This window comes from Adiantum capillus-veneris, chromosome 14 (assembly GCF_014529385.1).
Source record: "Adiantum capillus-veneris isolate H3 chromosome 14, ASM1452938v2, whole genome shotgun sequence".
Taxonomy (NCBI): domain Eukaryota; kingdom Viridiplantae; phylum Streptophyta; class Polypodiopsida; order Polypodiales; family Pteridaceae; genus Adiantum; species Adiantum capillus-veneris.
In genome coordinates, this window is record NC_140944.1 from 53,765,277 (window position 1) to 53,776,316 (window position 11,040).

An 11,040-nucleotide genomic window follows, 5' to 3' on the forward strand; every position below is an offset into this window, starting at 1 on the left:
TGAAAGAATATACCCTTGCTTTTTCTCTAGGTCTTTGTGTGACGAAGGCAAAAAAAGGACAGGTATAGAGCCTATAGTAGACTTCTTGCCACCATTCAAAACAACAACTTCGACCACGGCACTATCCTTTATTGTGGTTGTAGCTGCTTGGAAGCCATCCCAATGCAACATTAATGCAAAATTTCTAGGATCACCCTATCAAAACAATCAATCCTTTTAAAAAGATAAAAAATGTGTGTTTAGTTGTTTGTGTTTATGTATATAACACACATGCTCAAATTTATACTATGTGTAACAAAAAATATATATACATGCATTCATAACATATTTAAAAGTTCACGGTCATATACATGATCACACATGGACATGCTCTAATTACATATATATAAACATACGTTCATATAAACATCATATGTCTATGTGTGTCTACATGATCACACATGTACATGCTCTAATTACATGTATATAGACACAAGTACATATAAACATGCATATGTCTATGTAAATGTGTGTATTATTTGTATACATACTTATGTTGAGGTAGTCAAATGTGTGCAAATGCATAAAGCTAGGCCAATATATACTTGGTAAGAAAATACCTGAATCTCCTTCTTTTCTTGATCAATTACTTGTTTACAATAGGTGCAATTGAACAAGTATTTGTCCAAATCCTGATTCCAACCTCGTTGAAGCTCTTGACATTTTAGCTTTTCTAGGAACACCTTGTAAGTCATCTTACAAGACTGGTTGGGACAAACAACCGGTGCTTCCCATTTTCCAAAAGGGTCCCAAAACTGTTGACATAATCTTGTCTTCTCACCATCCCAAAATTCATGGATATGCTCAGGAGCCTCAGATAGATCCTTGTTTAGCCAGTTACTTCTTGAGCGCCACATACCAAGAAAATCATGGCAAAAATCTTCACTTCGACATAACTCCTTTAATTGATCGATCAAAGAGATGTAATGAAAAGACATAATTTGTTTCCTTGGCTTCTGACATATGGGACATTTTTCACAACACATTTTGCAATCACGTTGTAAGGCCCTTGGACGAGTTCCATGATCGCACGTACATTTGAGAAAACTATCTTCACCATCTTCAAGACTTGGAAAAAGCAAGTGTGGTGTATGAGAGGAAGCCTCATCACCCATGCAAAGATTCCACTCTTGTGGTTTCACCATGCCTTTACTTTTATAAATTCTCATTAGTTGAGAGAAACTTGATGGTACAAAATTTCCATGGATCTTTCCATCCCAGCTAGTTGACTTTTCTACCAAAAGTTCGGCCAGACACTTCTCTTTGTCATCACCTAACGAAGATCTTTTATGCTTTGTGCTTCCCACACCATGAAACAGAACTTTGAAAAGATCATCTTGTAGTTTTATTGATGCTTGATGGTGATCTAAAGTTGCTTGAATTCGCACTATGCAATCCAGCAATTCGTTATCCCAATTGTTTTCACTAGTCACATCCATATGACCCTGAACGTTGACACTCAATTGTATTAGGTATATTATGAGCACAATATAAGAAAGCTATATTTCCTTGATACCCATACTAAATTTTGCATCATGATCATAATTTGACGGCCAATGTAGTAACAAATTGATTCTCTATATAATTGTGCACTACTTATAGATTTAAAATGTGTAAAATGCTCAAATTTGATTAAGAAACCTTTAATTTTATGAAACAAAATGTTTAAGGTATAAGTGTCTTTCTACAATTTCAACTTCGCTTAGTAACTACATAAACAACTTATACACACTAGGTAAAAACTAACTTTTTTACTCACAATTTGTGAGTAACTGTGAAATATATTAAAGAAAAACAATTTACAACCATGCCCAAACAGGGCCGTGGCATCCATTGGCATCAACCACGACCATAAGAGATTGGCTCAATTGTTGTACACCCCCGTCTCCACTACTCCCTTGCACATTCTTGCACATCTGCCTACTGGCTTCCCATCCTGATGGACATGGTGTGGTTCCATATGTGTCCTTATTTGTAGAGAAACAAGATCGATAAAGATGGGGATAGGATACATTGTGGGACATCGCCTTGATACTAGAGCAAGACAAAGAGAGCGACATGACATGCGCCTGCACCCCGGAGCTCCCCTCCATACGAATGCCCACATCAAAACAATCTACACTCACTCACACACACTCTCTCTCTCTCTCTCTCTCCGCACCGCGTGTCCTATCCAATTTTCCTCTTTCATTCACTTTTTCTCTTAAAAGAACAAAGTAGCTCTGCAAATACCATCTAATCTATGTTAATTTATTAGATATCTATATGTGCACAAGAAGATAGCCCACTATACGCAAAGTCAATGCATGCATAGTGACATAAAAACGCGTTTAGGCCCTCCGAAACCTTGAAACGGTGAAACAGCCGAAACGTTTCGCCGAAACAGACGAAACAAGTTGATTTGTTTTTTTGGCCCTCTTTTGACCGCCCAAACCACCCGTTTGGGGATTTTTTAAGCCATGTACAAAGGTTGCCTCACGAACATCGAATTCTCTCTCTCTCTCTCTCTCTCTCTCTCTCTCTCTCTCTCTCTCAACCTTGCACGTCAACCTGGCCCCCTCATCTATACATGTACATTGCTCCAGCTGGCTGCCGACTTACCTTGTTCACTCGTGACTCAAGTTTCACATCAAGATTTTGGTATTTCACATGTTTTGACATGTGAATTTGCATATATATTCAATGTATAATTATAAGTACATACATGTAAAACGAAACCTGTGTTTCGCTTTCTTTGAGCTCCTAAAAGAAACGTTTCAGAAACCTCAAAACCTCGAAACGCACGAAACCTCGAAGCATTTCATGTCACACTGAGTCAATGCACGTGCAAGACACACAATTGGCCTTGTAGAACTACATGTTCTATATCAATGGACCTATCTCTCTATTTCTATTAATAAAATGTTAATTTATAAAGCTATAATAATTGTCTTTCTACGACAATATACGAGTGTGACTCTATCCATACATCTTTTTCTTGATGTAGGTCACACAATTGGCCTTGCAGAACTACATGTTCTATATCAATGGACCTATCTCTCTATTTCTATTAATAAAATGTTAATTTATAAAGCTATAATAATTGTCTTTCTACGACAATATATACGAGTGTGACTCTATCCATACATCTTTTTCTTGATGTAGGTCACTCTCGTGGTACACTAAAAATTTATAGACAGGCTACCTCTTTTAAATACCTTATTTAGCTATATGAGAATTGATTACACAAGTAATTGGGCTTCTTGAACCACATTTTGTGTCCATGGACTAATTTTTTGTTGCTTTTCAGTAAACTATGATACCTTAAACATTTTCTTCAGTTGTTTTGTTAATGTGCTCATATAATGATTAAATTGGTGTCTTTTCGAAAGGACAATCTATATGTATGAATGGCCAAGACTATATGTGGCCTTCCGCATATATATCCATATATATATTTTTATAGGACCCTCTCAAGTATGTCATGCCGATGACACGCAAAATATTTTTATATATAACATTGCTTCTAAATACTTCCTTTTAGGCTTAGATGTTTTGTCTATAATCCACTTTCACCTAGCATATATGTAGAGACCGTATAAGTGCATGAGAAAATTATAACAAGCAATGATCTTCTTAAACTACACTTTACATATCATTCCTCTAATATCTCAATTTAGTTTATATAAATGCTAGCTATATCGTGCTTTAAAAATTGTCTTTCACTAATTCATATTCAATATATCCATGTATGTGCACACTAGAGCACTCAATATGTAAAATTGTCCCTGTGACACATAATGTACAAAATTAAACATAGGAAAGTGCTTAAGAAAAGAATAATCACAACTTTTGAAGTTGAGTTGAATTAACAATCAAAATACACATCATATAAAGAAATTATACTGAGAGAAGTGCTTTAAAAAATAACCACAACTTTTAAAGGTGTTAAATTAACAATGAAAATAACAACATTGTCGCAAATGACTCAGAAAAAAATGATATAGGGCAATGTTTGCCAAATGATATAGGGCAATGTTTGCCAATTAGAAAAACAATCCTTGGGATACACCAATAATCCTAAGAAGCATGAAAACAACATCTCATAAGTAGCCCTGGGGTACATGAAAGTATCTATGAGTGTGATTTCTCTGGTAGCATGCTGCACAAATAGGATATATCATAAATTCATATGCATAAGATCTATGGCGCTTCCCACAACTTGATATTTTGGATGGATCATGCTCTGGGTCTTCACATGGTGTATCACCTCGAGGCTGTTTTCCAAAAGTCACTTTCGGCTTTGGACGTTGAATCTTTCGACCACCTGGCTTGCGTCCTCTTTTTTTACCCACATTTTGAGGACTGTTAGTAGATTTGGAGCACTCGTCAAGCTTGAAACTAACCATTTTCAATAAATAATCCAAATCACCTGTAGAAAAATTGAAAATGCTTGTGATGTGCTCTTTAACATCTTTGAAGAGTGGAAGCTTCTCTTCCGAATATATTGACAAAGACCAATCCCATCGATGTGAAATGTTGTGCAAACTCTCCATAGTAAATAAAGAGCCACAAAGTCCAATTGAGCGTTGACTTGTGTGGACAGCATGAGCCCATCCAGGAGGTATGAATACTAGAGAACCTGCTTCGGCAACAAACCTTATATGCGGTTGTGGTAAAGGACAATTGGACTTTGTCATGCACTCTTTCCAAGAATGCATTGTAGCTTCATCATTCAGATCCCAAAAGAACCATGTCTTTTTCCCTTCGACTAGAGCCATCCATCCCGAAGTACACAAGGGATCTATATGTGATGCACTGAAAAAACCTTTATCTGTTTAGTGTATGCCAATTTTTGAGAATCCCTCCCCCCGATTTAGAATATTTAATAATTCTAAATACTTATCATCACAAATTTGTGGAAAACCATTGAAAGCTTCTAGAAGTGGATTTCCTAATGGTATACATTCATCAATGATAGCAACGCATGCACCTTTTTTATGCCTAAATACTTTATTATAAGTAGACATCTTTCTACCCTCGTGCTTATCAATAATGGATACTTTTTTTCTCCCTAAGTGCTGTCTAACATTTGCTATAAAGGTTTTTGGAGACAAAAGAGCACTAGGGATGAAGGCATCTAGACAATTAGGGATAAGACATGGTTTCATGAGAGGGCGTTGAAAAAGGCCCTCCAAATTGTCAGGGATAGACATCTCCATATGATAGTCTACAAAATAAAAGACTATAATTTTAGAAAAACATACAATTGTACACCCCCTTTTAGTCTATCCAAAATAATCAACGTATGCATAGACAAGCTATGCACCAAAGTAGCCAAAAGCTACAAAAACACCTTCAATTTCTTTTAAGAGTGCATTCAAAGAGATGAGTAGCTAGCTAATTAAGAAATGTATATAAATATCAATTCATTAATGTAAAAGTCTCTAAAGCTTGCTAAAGATAAACAATACTAGTTTAATAACCCTTATACAAAACAATCAACACTAAACGATATCAAGATTTAAAATAGCGATGTGAAAAAACATTATCATGTCTCAGTAGATTTTCAAGCCACTTCACTAGTTTTTGCATTTAATTATTGAAACTAGCAACAAATTAGCTGGTGTCCCTTGATGATAAATTTTTGGGCATGAGCTCCAAGAGATCATCAACGTTTAAAAATTAAAATATGTTCCCTAGTGATAATATTTTGGTCACGAGTTCCAAGCAATCCAGAACGTTTATGAATTAGCTAGTTCTTTCTCCTATTCTCTCATTCATGTTTTTTTGAGAGTGTGGATTTTATACCCTATGTGGTGGCACAATTAGTCATATGCTTAGCAATCTTAGAAGTACGTCTCTTATGATCTTTAAGGATTCACTTTCACATTGGTTCATAAAAGCCTTGCTTAAGCTTTAATCAAATTTCAAATAACAAGAAAATTTATCGCAATATCCATATAGTCCTGAGCAATCTCGCTTAGAGCAGGACATAGACCAAATCAAGGATGGATAGAAACACCATCACACCAATAGTCGACAGAACAGTAGGATAGAAAGACGAGCCATATCTCAACAAGGAGATCCACTCAAATCACTTTGACTATGAGTTGGGATTTCATTTGGTGGGGCAGGGCACAAATCACATTCCTAAGCCCAAATCGTTTTAATGAAAATATATATTTCCCATATATTGTTGGTATGAAGTGATGGGATAGAAAAACTTTGACTATGAGCTGGGATTTCATTTGGTTATTAAACTAAACAAACATGGAGTAGGTTTGCCAAAGTTTGCCAAAGTACGTCTTCAGTTCTAAAATCCCAAAAATACCCTTTATCTATTTTGGTTGGATTTGTTCAAGATTTTCTAATCTTTATTCTTTTTTTGACAATTGAGATCCGTTTTTGCTTGCTTAGCATGTAACTTGTGACAAAATACTTCGCACTAAAGGCAATTAGGTCTAAAGATAATGAACCATCTTGTATTAATAGACAACCAGTATTCTCATGAAAAGCTGTAATTTTTTATCTGTGGGAATTTTGGGAAATTTGAAGGGCATTTTGGGAAAGGCAACATGCGCAGTATGTGGTGCCTAGGGGTAGCGGACGTAGGTAGGCTATGGGCTGTTGATGGGCTGTACTCAGCACATCCAAAATCTGTTGGTTAAATATCACTAGCGTTTAACTCCTTACACATAAGGATCAATCCTCCACAATAGCAATAACCAAATTAGAGATATAGAAATTTCTTGCTTTGCAAGTTTGTAAGAGGGAACTTCAAAGCTGGCTGCTTTTGTTTGAGTAGAATCTACCAAGATCTCTTTTGGAAGGCAGAAGTTCAGTTTTGTTTTGTGAAGGTAAAGTTAAGTCCATACTAGAAAATGAAATGGCTAGGGTTGTGTGAAACAAAGGCCATAATGAAATGGACAGACGACGACGAACGCAAGCCTTGTAGGTGGTGATTGGCTGCATAGTTCCAAGTGGCGAAGGTGAGGAATGTGAGTGTGTGTGAGGCAATTGAGCAACAACCTTGTTTTTTTTTAATGCCTGTGTGTGACGTAGAAAGAAGGGATGCTGTCCCGACATGCTAACTGGGTTTACTTGTTTGATGCCTAAATTCATGGGTTCAAGCATGGGATACCATTTTTCACTAGGAACCTTAGTCAACGCTTAAAGAGAGGTGTAATCTCAAAAGATTCCACCATATAACATCCCAAGCCATGGGCATATAATCTGATTGGAATCACACATATCACTACATGATTTTCGATTATCACAAGCACCATTGATTCCATTAAACCAGCAACCCAATGTTGTATAGGTTAGATAGAAACTCTTCTGTTGTTGAAATTTTCTTAATAGCAAGCATGCCTACCAGCTTGGGACATAAGAAGCAATAAATTATTTTAACATCCTATACCTACACCGTTTTGGCAAAATTCCTCATGAGAACATTTGAAAGCATTAAATTATTTTAGCATGCATAGTAATCCCAAACCATTAACCAAAAACACTAACCTGGCACTTAAGTGAGTTGATTTCGTTGGTCGTTGAAGCAAACTCCGGCAAACTTTAGTTGTTTGTTGCTTGACACACTCTCGAGCAAATACAAGATTCTTCTACAAAACCCAAACCAATGATGAGGGGTAAGCAGTAGATACACTAAGAATTGATAAGCATGATCAATTGAAGAGGATTACCAGATGGCCGTTGTAGCAAGAAGAAGAGGCCCTGAAGTGTCTCTCTCTCTTTTTCTGTCTATCTCTCTCTCTCTCTCTCTCTCTCTCTCTCTCTCTCTCTCTCTCTCTCTCTCTCTCTCTCTCTCTCTGCTTGATTTGTTGGTGCAGAAATCGATACCAAGGCCAATATCTCTCTCTCTCTCTCTCTCTCTCTCTCTCTCTCTCTCTCTCTCTCTCTCTCTCTCTCTCCAATTATCTCTCTCTCTAGTCTAGCAAACGAACACTCTGCAGCAGCATCTCTCTCTCTCTCTCTCTCTCTCTCCAATTATCTCTCTCTCTAGTCTAGCAAACGAACACTCTGCAGCAACGTCTCTCTCTCTCTCTCTCTCTCTCTCTCTCTCTCTCTCTCTCTCTCACACACACACACACACACACACACACACACACACACACACACACACACACACACACACACACACACACACACACTCAGCCGGAGTCCTCAACTGCATGCGCACACTCCAAGAGTCTCCAATGACTGCACACGTCATCCACGACAAACTGCAGCCGCCGCAGAGACCTATCGTCGCTGGAGAGAGAGAGAGAGAGAGAGAGAGAGAGAGAGAGAGAGAGAGAGAGAGAGAGAGAGAGAGAGAGAGAGAGAGTCTAGTCTCATTAACGGCTAATGGACGCGATCATGGGCTCGGGTCCACTTTCCATTAAGAGATAGCAAGCGATACGGCTCAATGCTAATTCTCGTAGAAAGAGAGCCCTGCAAAACTGCAAATGAAAGAGAGAAAGCAAGAGAGAAAGAGCCCGCGCGAAAATTAGGCGGGACTCGGTGGAGCTGCAAAATCCAGCCTTGGCTCATTAATGCCAACTCACGCGCATATAAAGGACTTATACGTCTATGGCTGCCACCCTCCATCTTTAAGTGCCACCAATTATGGACAAAGCTCACTAATGGAGAGAGAGAGAGAGAGAGAGAGAGAGAGAGAGAGAGAGAGAGAGAGAGAGAGAGAGAGAATTTCAGTGTGCACCAAACACTTTTTTGGCAACCAATAGAAAAAGGGGATTTGTTGGAAATCTCCTAATTTGTCATGAAAACTTTAGGGGTTTTTTTACCGGTCTTTACACTCAAATGCTCCAAGTTTAGTCAATTTTCATCAAGGTGGCCTTCCAAATCAATCGGGAATTTTCAACTTTTGTCCTTTAAAAATACTTAAGGGCCGGTTTTTTGTGAACATTAGGATTCCGAGTATGTTCCGGAAAAACCATCCCATCCCAAACATAGATCAGGGCCTTCTTGTAGCTCTTCTGGAGCCCTCCGAAAGAGCCTCTAAAGAAACCCCCAAATTGAAAAGGCATGCCCGAAGGCTTGCTGCAGGAGCCACCGAAACAAAAAGAGCCCCTGGCTTGTGGGTGGTTCCACCACCCTCCAAACAAGCCTCCCGCCTATGAGACAATATCTTTTTTGTGAGGTTAATTGGATTCTTCAAGATTTTCTAATCTTTATTCCTTTTGACAGTTGAGATCCGCTTGGGAATTACCATTGTATCTACTTTTATTGGATTCTTCAAGATTTTCTAATATTTATTTCTTTTTGACAATTGAGATCCGTTTTTTAGTGCTTAGCATGTAATTTGAGGGATATTTTGAGAAATTCCACAAATTAGAGGAGTGTTTTTGTAATTTTCACATTTATTAATGGTTTGGGTTATTTGATTTTCAATAACGTTGCGGATAAAAATGCTTCCAAGCTTTTTAAGTAAGGACTTGGGCATTGGAAAAGTATGTCGCATGTTAGCCTTAAGCCGGCGGTTAGACATTTTCAGATAGCTGGTTGTACGTTGAGAGGATCGGATTTATTGAGAAAGAAAACATTCAGCTAGTTTTGCAAGAAAATAGTGTAAATGGAGCATAGGTATGGTTCTCATATAATGGTCTAGGAAGTTATTCATAAGTAGTGCCTCATATTATGGATCGTGAGGGCCATCATTTTTATTAAAAAAACAATTTAATTATAAAAAGATGAGAAAAGTACAAATATTCCTATGGAAGGATATGGGTTACCCTTTCCAACTTGACTGAAGTGTACAAAGTAAAAAAGAGGGACAAAGAGCACTCCTAGAGTAAATGCTGAACCCGATAAGTCTAGAAGGCTCATAGAAAGAAAGGGTAACATTTGTCCACTTCTAACAACAAATGGACTTCTGAATATCTCTAATGCTCCTTCATTACATCCAGAGACTAGGCCTGAGTTGGATTGGGTTTGCAGTGTGGACTCTACTAAAGCAAGACTTTCCATTAAAGGAGGATCAAATCTGCATTGCACTTCCTTGAAGTTGTAGATGTCTCTACAAACCTTGGATAGAGAGAATACACTCCCCTTGAAGCACTACTTATGATTAACTTCCATATTTATGTATGTTTTATTACAAGTTATCTGAAATAAATTATAGCTTAGTCACTCTCTATGTTTGCTATGATTATATACTGCCATGATTATATCATAATGGGGTGTATGAAACATAATTATAGTTTGGTGAAATACTATTTTTAACTAACATTTACGATCCAAAATATGAGGCACTACTTATAATTAGTTTCCTAGTCCATTAGATGAGTACCATCCCTATGTAAACATGATGAATTGTATTCTCATTAGATTCCACCTTCTTATATACTACCATGATTATATCATAATATGAAAAATGAAACATGATTACAACCTTTATTTATATCTTATTATTTGAGATACTATATTTAACTAAGATTTGTGATCCATAATATGAGACACTACTTATGATTAACTTCCTAGTCCATTATATGAGTACCATCCCTATGTACACATGATGAATTAAATTCTCATCAAATTCCACCTTCTTATATCATAACAGGGAAAATGAAACATGATTACAAACCTTATTTATATCTTATTATTTGAGATACTATATTTAACTAAGATTTGTGATCCATAATATGAGGCACTACTTATGATTAACTTCCTAGTCCATTATATGAGTACCATCCCTATGTACACATGATGAATTGTAATCTCATTAGATTCCACCCTCTTATATACTACCATGATTATATCATAATATGGAATATGAGACATGATTACAAGCTTTATTTATATCTAGCAGTTCGAGATACTATATGTAACTAGCAATTTTATATTTAGGAATTCCTATATGGGAACATATGAGAAGCCCCAATATACATCACATCTAAGTAAATGACTCGCCACATTTACGTTTATTCAAGATTTTCCCCAAGTGAGTTAGGATTCGTTTATCATGATCCATTATTGTTTTTTCATAGACATGTCCATGAT

General features: G+C 37.0%; 1 pseudogene; it reads right to left on the bottom strand.

Moving 5' to 3' along the window:
• Positions 1 to 4,006: 4,006 nt before the first annotated feature.
• Positions 4,007 to 4,799, bottom strand: LOC147442382 (uncharacterized; annotated as a pseudogene).
• Between the last annotated feature and the right edge of the window lie 6,241 nt (positions 4,800 to 11,040).